This window comes from Dasypus novemcinctus, chromosome 13 (genome assembly GCF_030445035.2).
Source record: "Dasypus novemcinctus isolate mDasNov1 chromosome 13, mDasNov1.1.hap2, whole genome shotgun sequence".
NCBI classification, from domain to species: Eukaryota; Metazoa; Chordata; class Mammalia; order Cingulata; family Dasypodidae; genus Dasypus; species Dasypus novemcinctus.
In genome coordinates, this window is record NC_080685.1 from 38345974 (window position 1) to 38355784 (window position 9811).

A 9811-nucleotide genomic window follows, 5' to 3' on the forward strand; every position below is an offset into this window, starting at 1 on the left:
TGCACATAAAACAAATATCTTTGTTTTCTTTTTTTAAGAGTTATTTATTTATTTATTTCTCTCCCCTTCCCCTCTATCCCGTTGTCTGTTCTCTGTGTCTATTTGCTGCGCCTTCTTTGTCCGCTTCTGTTGTTGTCAGCGGCACGGGAATCTGTTTCTTTTTGCTGTGTCATCTTGTTGTGTCATTTCTCCGTGTGGGTGGTGCCGTTCTTGGGCAGGCTGCACTTTCTTTGGCACTGGGCGGCTCTCCTTATGGGGCTCACTCCTTGCGCGTGGGGCTCCCCTACGTGGGTGACACCCCTGCATGGCACGGCACTCCTTGCACACATCAGCACTGCGCATGGGCCAGCTCCACACGGGTCAAGGAGGCCCGGGGTTTGAACTGCGGACCTCCCATGTGGTAGACGGACGCCCCAACCACTGGGCCAAGTCCACCGCCATCTTTTTTTTTAAGATGTACTTATTTATTTCTCCTCTGCCCCCCTCATTGTCTGCTCTCTGTCTCTATTCACTGTGCATTCTTCTGTGTCCACTTGTCTCCTCTTTGGGTGGCACCAGGAATTTATTCTGGGACCTTCTGTAGTAAGAGAGAGGTACTCAATCTCTTGTGCCACCTCAGTTCCCTGGTCTGCTGCATTTCTTATTGTCTCTCCTCTGTGTCTCTTTTTGTTGCATCATCTTGCTGCACCAGCTCTCCACTCAGGCCAGCTTGCCTTCACCAGGAGGCCCCAGAAATCAAACCTTGGACTTCCCATATGGTAGACAGGAGCCCAGTTGCTTGAGTCCACATCTGCTTCCCATCTTTGTTTTATTCCCTAATCTTTTCCCTTATCATATGACAACTTGTATTAGTTTCATTTCATAATATTTAAGGATGTCAAGTTTAAGAGTGAATATTACCCAAGGACTTACACCCTATTCTGTAGGGAATTAATGTATTTCCTGTTGTATGCAGGACGGCTGAATATTGTTAGGCAAAAATATATATATGCATGTCTGTTATTGTTTTTATTTAGAGACTAAGTATGGTTTAAGGTGATATGTATGGTTGCCAAGGTGACAAGGGGTGAACTGTGATGATTAGCTAATGTATGAACTCAGCCAGGTAATTGTACCCAGTTGTTTGGTCAAGTAAGCACTGAGCTAATTGAAGTATAAGAACACTTATGGACTTTAGTCATCAGTGAGTTTACGCATAGATGGCTGATTATAACTACACTCAACCAGGGAGATTGTCATCAGCAATGAGTGAAGTTTTATCCAATCATTTTGAATGCCTTAAAAGGGGACATGATTTCAGCATTTAGAAAGACTTTTCCAGCTCATCTTTGGACAGCCAACATGTCCTGGTCACTTATCAAGGACCTTCATCAGACCTTCATTGGAGCCTCTGGTTGCAGCCTGCCTGTGGAATCTGGACTTGTCCATCCCCACAGTCACGTGAGAGAATTTTATAAAATCCCATTCTCTTTACAAATACCTTCTTTTGATTCTGTTTCCCTAGAAAACCTTGACTATACAGATGGCCATATGATGGAGATAGAGATGGAGTCAGACCACTGATTGATGTCAAGCCACCACCTACAGACTTCAGAGGAAGTACTGCCCTGCCGACACCCTGATTCAGACTTCCAGCATCCAAACCTGTGAGACAATAAATCTCTATTGTTTCAAGCCACCCAGTTTGTGGTACTTGGTTACAGCAGCCTTGGGAAACTAAGAAAATGCATTTTTTATTAATTCTTTCTGTTTGTTTCTGGGGGGAAAAAAATATTGAATATGCTCTCTTTCTTTTTCTTTTTCTTTTTTTTTTTTTCAGATACAGGGACTGGCAAATGAACCCAGGCCCTCCCATGTGAGAAGAAGGCGCTCAACCACTTGAGCCACATCAGCTACCTTTTTTAACCTTTTTTTTTTGAGTACGCTTTCTTATTACCCCTTCTTTCTTATCAAAAAGCAACAAAAGTAGCCTTGCTTTAAAAAAAAAAAATCCTGGAAAAAATTTCAAATTCATTTATAAAGATCTTTCTCATTGTTTGTTTGTGTGGTTGTACAATATTTCATTGTGTGAATGGTAGATGTACCATATTTATTGAACCAATTTCTTATACTTGGGCATTTTTAAGTGGCTTCAATATGTTGCAATAACGCATAATGCTGCAATAACGAATTACCTTGTGAATAAGTATTTTCCTATTGTTGGAGGTGTATCTCCAGGGTAAATTCCTAGACATGGCTTGCCAGGGCAAATGTTAAACGCATATGTAGTTGTGCTAAATATTGCCAAATTGGGCCAACAGAGTGTATTGTCAAGGTTTCAAATTTGTGCCAGACTGATGGGTGAGTTAACTATTTTTAACCCCCCATACTTAACTCTACTTCCACCAAAGGGAGACCCATAAAACAGCACTGTTTGGACTTAGTACTATGCCAGAAGGGTCTAGCACCACCTAGTGGTACTATATCTAGTTGCAGAAAAAGTACCTTTTTGCAGCTGTTTGTGCCTTTGTACTTACATTTCCTTACCTACTAATTTCCTGCTCACTCTACCCCAAAAGAAAAACCTGAATCTTAAACCCTTTTCTTTGGGCCACAACACCTGCCACACTTCAAAGTTTCTGAAATAATCTGTACTCACATACCCACATTAATATGACTTCACTATTTGAAGATCAGTATTAATATGACTTTGCTAGACCAGAAAACTCCTGCCCAGAAGGATGACATTGCATATGATTAGACTTCTTAATTGACAGTCAATAGGGTAAAATGAAGCCCTCCCTTCACTGTTTTCCACCAGCCCTAAACTATTATGTCACAAATTATGCCTAATTCCAATCAGCAACCCCTGCCACCTCCCTACATTGAAAGACCCACCTTAAGCCAGACTCCCCAAAACTCAAATACCTGTTTTTGCCTTCCCCCATTCTGAAGCAATGCTAAGTCTTTGTCCTAGCTTACCAGCAATAAACTCAGCTTTGCCTTATCAACAGGTTATTTTGGTGGTATTTGGGGGAGCTAGCATTCAACAAACAGCAGAGAGTAGTACCTCTGTCAATAAATTCCAGACAGGGGCAAAGAAAATTGGCCTATGTTGTGCCAGGCATTGGGCTCCCTTTACCAAAGTATTTCACAATTTCACCTGCAGTTTAGTCCTTTTGCACATTGAGAGCCTATAAAATATTAGAGTGCAACCTGTAGACCTGCTAGGATGCATTTAGATCCTACTCTTGGGGAGTAGATGTAGCTCAAATGATTGACCACCTGCTTTCCACGTACAAGGTCCTGGGTTCAATCCCCAGTACCTCCTTTAAAAAAAAAAATTGATTCTACTCTCATATTGGGGAATGGGCTAGAGATCCTGAGCACTTGCTTCCACCACTAGACAGATTCTTTCCCCTCATCCTACTCTCCCCTTCTTTTCCCTTTTCCTTCTCCCACATGCCTAAGGTCTAAAGATGTCACCATATGGCCTTGTCTCAGAACTAAGTAGATTTCCAGTGAAATGTTTCCTTTTTCTTTTTCTTTGTTCTTTTTGTGAAATGCTTTCTTGAAACAGACCATGGATCCAACCCAGGATTCTGGAGGTCTCCTAGGATCCTGGCAGGATCCTGGCACACCTCCTGGCACCATTCACACGGAATCCCATGAGAATGGCACCTCAGGCCTTAGGGAGTTTATAGGCTGGGTTGGCAGTCCTCCCATGAGGTCTCCTATTCATTTATCAAACAGCCTTCCAGAGCTTTTATCTAGAGTGATGTTGCTAGGCAGTGGTTTAAGGAAGCTTTCCAGTAGCTCCTGTTGACACAGACAATTGTCAGCAACTGTAACTGTAACAACTCTTTCTGTAACTTCATTAGAGCTCTTTAGAATTCTGGCTCTGGAGCCTCTCTACCTGGGTGGGCACTCAGGTTGCTCACAGCTATATGCCCTTGGGCAAGGTACTTAAACTCTCTGTGCCCCAGCTCCTCTTCTGAACAAGGGGATAAGAGCACCTCCCTGGCAGAATAGATGAGTTAGTATGTTTAAAAGCACTTAGAATAATGCTTAGCACATAGTGAGTACTCAATAAATTTTAACCCTATTATGTACAGGGCTATTAAGTAAATACAGCCTCAAGCTTTTATCCTCCAGTCAGCTTGCTGCCCCCTAAGGAATACCTCAACCACATCAGGCCTTCTTTGTTTCCTAAGTTTGTAGCTCCCAGGAAGAAAATGTTCCAGTTTTTTCATTTAACTCTGCTCATCTCAAGGCCTAAGGAGTGCCCATTTTTTCTCTCACTTTCTCTATCCCATTTATCCAACATAAATCACAGCCCTTCTCAGCCTGGACATCTTTAAGAATTTTAACCTGTCCATGGGGCAACTCATACCCCTTCCCCCACACCAAAAAAGGTACACACTGGCTTCAGCTGCTCTATGTGCTAACAGAACTAGAGGCCACAAGCCTGTTGAAAATGCTGCCAAAACAGTAGTAGAAAAGGTGAGGGTGAAAGGCCTGTGGCCCCAGGGGCTGCCTTGCTTGACTCTCCCTCTGACACCACGGCCCTTGCCAGGCTGCCTTGCCAGGGGAAATGAAGGACCCTGGTTCTCTGTACAGTCTTTTCTTTTTCCTTTTTTTTTTTTTAAGATTTATTTTATTTATTTCTCCCTACCCCCTTGTTGTTTGCACTTGCTGCGTCTGTTCATCTTCCTTGTTTCTTTAGGAGGCACCAGGAACTGAACTCGAGACCTCTGATGTAGGAAGGAGGTGCCTAATTGCCTGAGCCACCTCCACTCCCTGCTTTGCTGTGTCACTCACGTTTTCCTTCTTGTGTCTTTTGTTGCGTCATCTTGTTGCATCAGCTTGCCACGCCTGTCCATCACACCAACTCACTTTCCTTTTAGTAGGTACTAGGAACAGAACTAGGAAACTCCCTTGTGGTAGGCAAGAGCCCAATTGCTTGAGGCATATCCACTTCCCTATGCAGCCTTTCCTATTTAGGTTGCTGTCTCTCCAGTGACGATTTCAGGAAGAATGAATTGTGTTCCCCAAAACGACATATTCAAGTCCTACTGAGGCAAGTTAGTACAAGTTAACTGGAGGAGAAGACAAGCCACATCATGGCTGACAGACAACAGGCTGACAGACAACATGGCTGGCAGACCATACGACCAGCAGACAACATGACTTCAAGACTTTGCTGGGACCTTCAGTGTAACCTTTAGGTCCCAGGACCTCCCCTTGGCTCTGGATATTCCAAACAGGCCTCACCATTGGCCCCCACCATTGCTGAGATAACCAGTAACAGTGGGGGCCCATCTGTTTAGCATTAACAAGGGGGAGGAATAACTAACTGTTTAAAAGGTAACCACATGAGGCAAGACGCGCTCTCTCTGCCTAGAGGAGCCCACACAAAATCTTGGTGTGTATTTCCATCTTTTTCCTCCATTTCTCAGCAAGCTCTGTTCTTTCCCCCATTTCCCAATAAGTTCTTTTTACTGGCCTAACTAAACTGGTGTGTTCAATTCATTTTTGCGGCATACCTAAGAACCTAGAGGAATCTAGCACCCCCACCCCCACTTCTGTGAACGAGAACATATTTGTATACAGGATGTTTGAAGATGTTATTAGTTTGAGGCCAAACGGGATTAGGGTGGGCCTTAATCCAATATGACTAGTGTCATTATAAGCAGAGACCTGGGCACAGGAGATAGAGATGGCCATGTGACAGAGGCAAAGATGGAATTATGCCACAAACCAAGGAACCGCGTGGATTGCCTGCCACCACCACAACCCTACAGGCTTCAGAGGGAGAGAGGGTCCTGCTAAAACCCGCATTCAGATTGCTAGGCTCCACAGCTATGACAATATCGCCTGCTGTTTTAAGCCGTCTAGCCTTTGGTACTTGTTACAGCAGCCCTGGCAAACTAAGATAGGAATAGTGCTGAACCTGGGGCCCAGTCCCTGCAAAGGCCTCGGCATGCCATTGACTAATAAATGACGCCACTTCGTTCTCATCTCCTTCCTGCAGCCTGCTCCGCTGACTCCCGCTGCCCACACAGCGACAAAGTGTGTGAGGCAACAACTTTTACAATGCAAGGCCTGGTGTTCTCTGCCCCCCATCTCCCTTCTGCTTATTTTCATTTGGCTTGCACACAAATAACCAGAGGTGATAAATGCTGGTGACAACCAACACAGCAGCTCCTCGGTTATCTCAACTATCTCACTCAGAGTTTGGAACCTGATACTTATTAATTCACCAGGTTTTGATTGGCAAGGTGTGCCTGATACTGGGCATGTACATTGAACCCAAGACCCCACCCTCAAGGAAGTTAGTGGAAGCAGTTAAGGAGCTATGAATAACGAGAGACTATTACTGAAACTGTTGTATTATATTTTCCACTACATTGTTTCCTCTAAATGCCAACTAGAAACAGAAACCGGATTAAAGTGTTCTAAAATGACTCAGCGGGTCTGGTCTTCCCATCGGTTACACTCCCCTCCGCATCACTTCTCTGCAACGTACTGGTTTCCTGTTCACTCCTTTCTCTCCTGCAGGTTCTGATGATTTAACCCTTATTCTTTCCCAGCTGCTAGAATTCACTCAGTCTAAAGACCAGAGCCAAAGGAATCTTAAACTCTGCACTCAACATTAAATGGGATTTGCTTCTTCCTTTTAACATCAACTATGTCTCTCAAGCCAAATCCAGCTGTTTTTTATACAGTCCAGGATCGAAGAATGGTTTTTGCATCTTTGAAAGAATGGGAAAAAATCAAAAGATGAATATTTCATGACACATGAAAATTACATGAAATTCAATTTCACATAATGTACTTCTATAACTTTTATATGTACTTTTATAGGAACACTGCCACACTAATGCCTTGTTTATGGTTGCTTTCGCACTAATTGCAGAGCTGAGTAGTCACAACAGAGGCCATAAGACCTTTTAAGAAAAGTGTACCAACCCCTGGTCTAGAATAACATTTAAAAGTGACCAAAGGCAGCTCTTATTATGGGAGGTACTGTGAAGTGCTTGATAGATATTGCCTCATCTATTCCTCAGAATCCCATAGGGCAGATATTATCACCCTTTTGTAAAGGAGAAAACTGAAACTGAGAGGCAGCACTTACCCAAGGTCATGGAAAAGGCTAGAATCAAGGTCTGCCTGACTCTTGACTGGTATTCTTTCCACTACACAATAACCCTTCCTTAAAGTGCTAAAGGGCTCTACATTTTTTTTTTTTAAGATTTATTCAAAATCTTTAAAAAAGATTTCCCCAGTTGTTTGCTCTCTCTGTCCATTCGCTGTGTGTTCCATGTCTGCTTGTCTTCTCTTTAGGTGGCACCAGGAACTGATCCTGGGAACTTCCGGAGTGAGAGAGATGTTTAAACTCTTGAGCCACCTTAGCTCCCTGGTCTGCTGTGTCTCTTACTGTCTCTGTTCTGTGTCTCCTTTTGCTGCACAATCTTGCTGCACCAGCTCTCCACTCAGGCCAGCTTTCCACTTGGGCCTGCTCAGGCCAGCTTGCCTTCACCAGGAAGCTCCAGGAATGGAACCCTGGACCTCCCATATGGTAGACGGGAGCCCAATCGCTTGAGCCACATCCGCTTCCTGGGACTCTACATTCTGTACTCTAACCAGGCTCTTTTAGGCACCCATCTATTGGTCCTAATTTTCTTCCTTGAGTCCACACAGAACCTTTCAAATATCTACAGACTAATTTTGTCTTGCCTGAGTCTTCTACCTTCTGGTTTTACATCAATTCTTTCAGAAGTTTCTATATGACATGGTTTTAGGTCCTTTTATCATCCAAATCATTTCCTCTGGAATGAACATATTCCTAATTGCCTAAAATAGAACTTGCCTATAACCTTCCTAAAATGTGAAGCCTAAAGTAGAACTTGATGTAGAGGCATGGTGGCATCAGCAAAGAGAATGGACCATCTCCTCCCTCATTCTAGATAGTCTACATCTCTCCTACTTTGTACATGGGTTGACTTTTTGGACCCTAACACAAAATCTTAGACTTAGAACTATCATGTTTTGCTTTGTAAGATGGGGCTTATTCCTGCCTGACAAGATCTTTTTGAATCCTCATTCTGCAAGCTGATGCAGCTGATATTCCCTCTACCCCGTCATCCACAAATATGATATGCATGCTTTCTGGTTTTCATCTGAGTCACTGGCAAAAAATGCGTTGAGATCTGTCCTTCATTCCAGAGGGTGGCAGTCATAGCCCTTCATTTTATCAACAGCCTGCCACTCCACAGGGTCTCATTCAGTTCTCTAGATCCTGTTTGAGGGCAGACTCAGTGAGACACACTCACATTTCAGAGGAAACTCCAAGCTGACATCATTTGTTTCAATGTCCTCTTTGCTAACACCCCCACACACCCACCTCTACAGGGAAAGTCTGTCCACAGTTACTCCTCCTCCTGTATCTTTTCCATCCAGGGTCACTATGAGCAGGACACAGGCTACCCAATCCTCCCTCGCCAGCCCTCTTGAATCCCAGATCTACCACTTGTCTTGTACTGGCTGTGTGAACTTGGGCATGTCCAAGCATTTCTGTGCCTTATTTCCCCATAAGTAAAATAGGAATAGTTTTAGTATCTAGTAAATAAATTAATGGATGATAGTGATCATTTAACAGGCTATTTTTTTAAGTTCCCTTTCATTTTGAACTTTTACAATACCAGAAAAGGGATAATAAAAGGAGCTACAGAATTAAAGAGATATATTTTTACATGTACTTTTTCATTTGTCCATTTTATTAAGAAAATCCTCGTGAAATGTACTGTCACCTCATTCAAAAATGGATTCAATTCCATTTTCCTCCACTTTCCCCTTCTCTGGCTTTGATCTGTAGATCCATTTAAGACAGGAATAACAAACATGTCTTAATCATTTGATCCTAGATCATACTGTTCATGTTTCATGGGAAACATCAATCTTCACATAACTGCCCCCTTTCCCCAAACCTCCCTTTCACACAGGTCAATGATAAAACAAATCTAACTATTAATATCAGACTTTGTGAAAAGATATCCCTAATTTCTTAATTAATAAGATTATCAGGAAGTTGTTGAATGTCCAAGTCACTCTCAGATTCCCAATTAATTCTTTTAATCTAGAACTTCAGAATTGAAACAGACTCTATGAAAAATGAGCATTTATTATAAATACTAGTTTAAACATTCTAAAATAAAAGCAGACAGGGTATTTCCAACTCAAAAGGGCTGCTCTAAGCTGAAGAGGTAAATTCCAAGGCTGGAAAGAGCTGACTCATACAAGTGACCCAGGGAGAGAGAAACCATTCACTACCAACTTACAGGAGCAATGAATCACCAATTTCCTTGTGGCCTTTTCTCCACATCTCCCCCACCCTGTCTTCCAACCATGATACAGAACTGAGGCATACTAGAAATTTTTCATTCTTACTGAATAACCTCTACTTCTGTTATTTAATTGGATTTTATTTCCATCTGGAAAAATGTTTATCAGTGCATGATTCTTAACTGGTGATTTGATCTATGTTTTGTTTTTCATTATGGATCCTTGGTTAGGGATTTCCAGGGAAGGGAACAGAACATGGCAAAGTGGCACATTAGCATCCCCTACAGAAGGAAAGGAACAAAATCAACCCTACAGGATCCCTTCCTGCCGTTTATAAACAGATCGGGGAATGTGTTCAGCAACTGTAATGGACAGGAGGAACAGAAGGTTAAGGGCAAAAAAGGACCCAAATGGAGATAAGGAAAGCAATGACAGCCAGGCTGATCCTGCTTATTCCTGCCCTTACTCACACACAGACCACCCATGA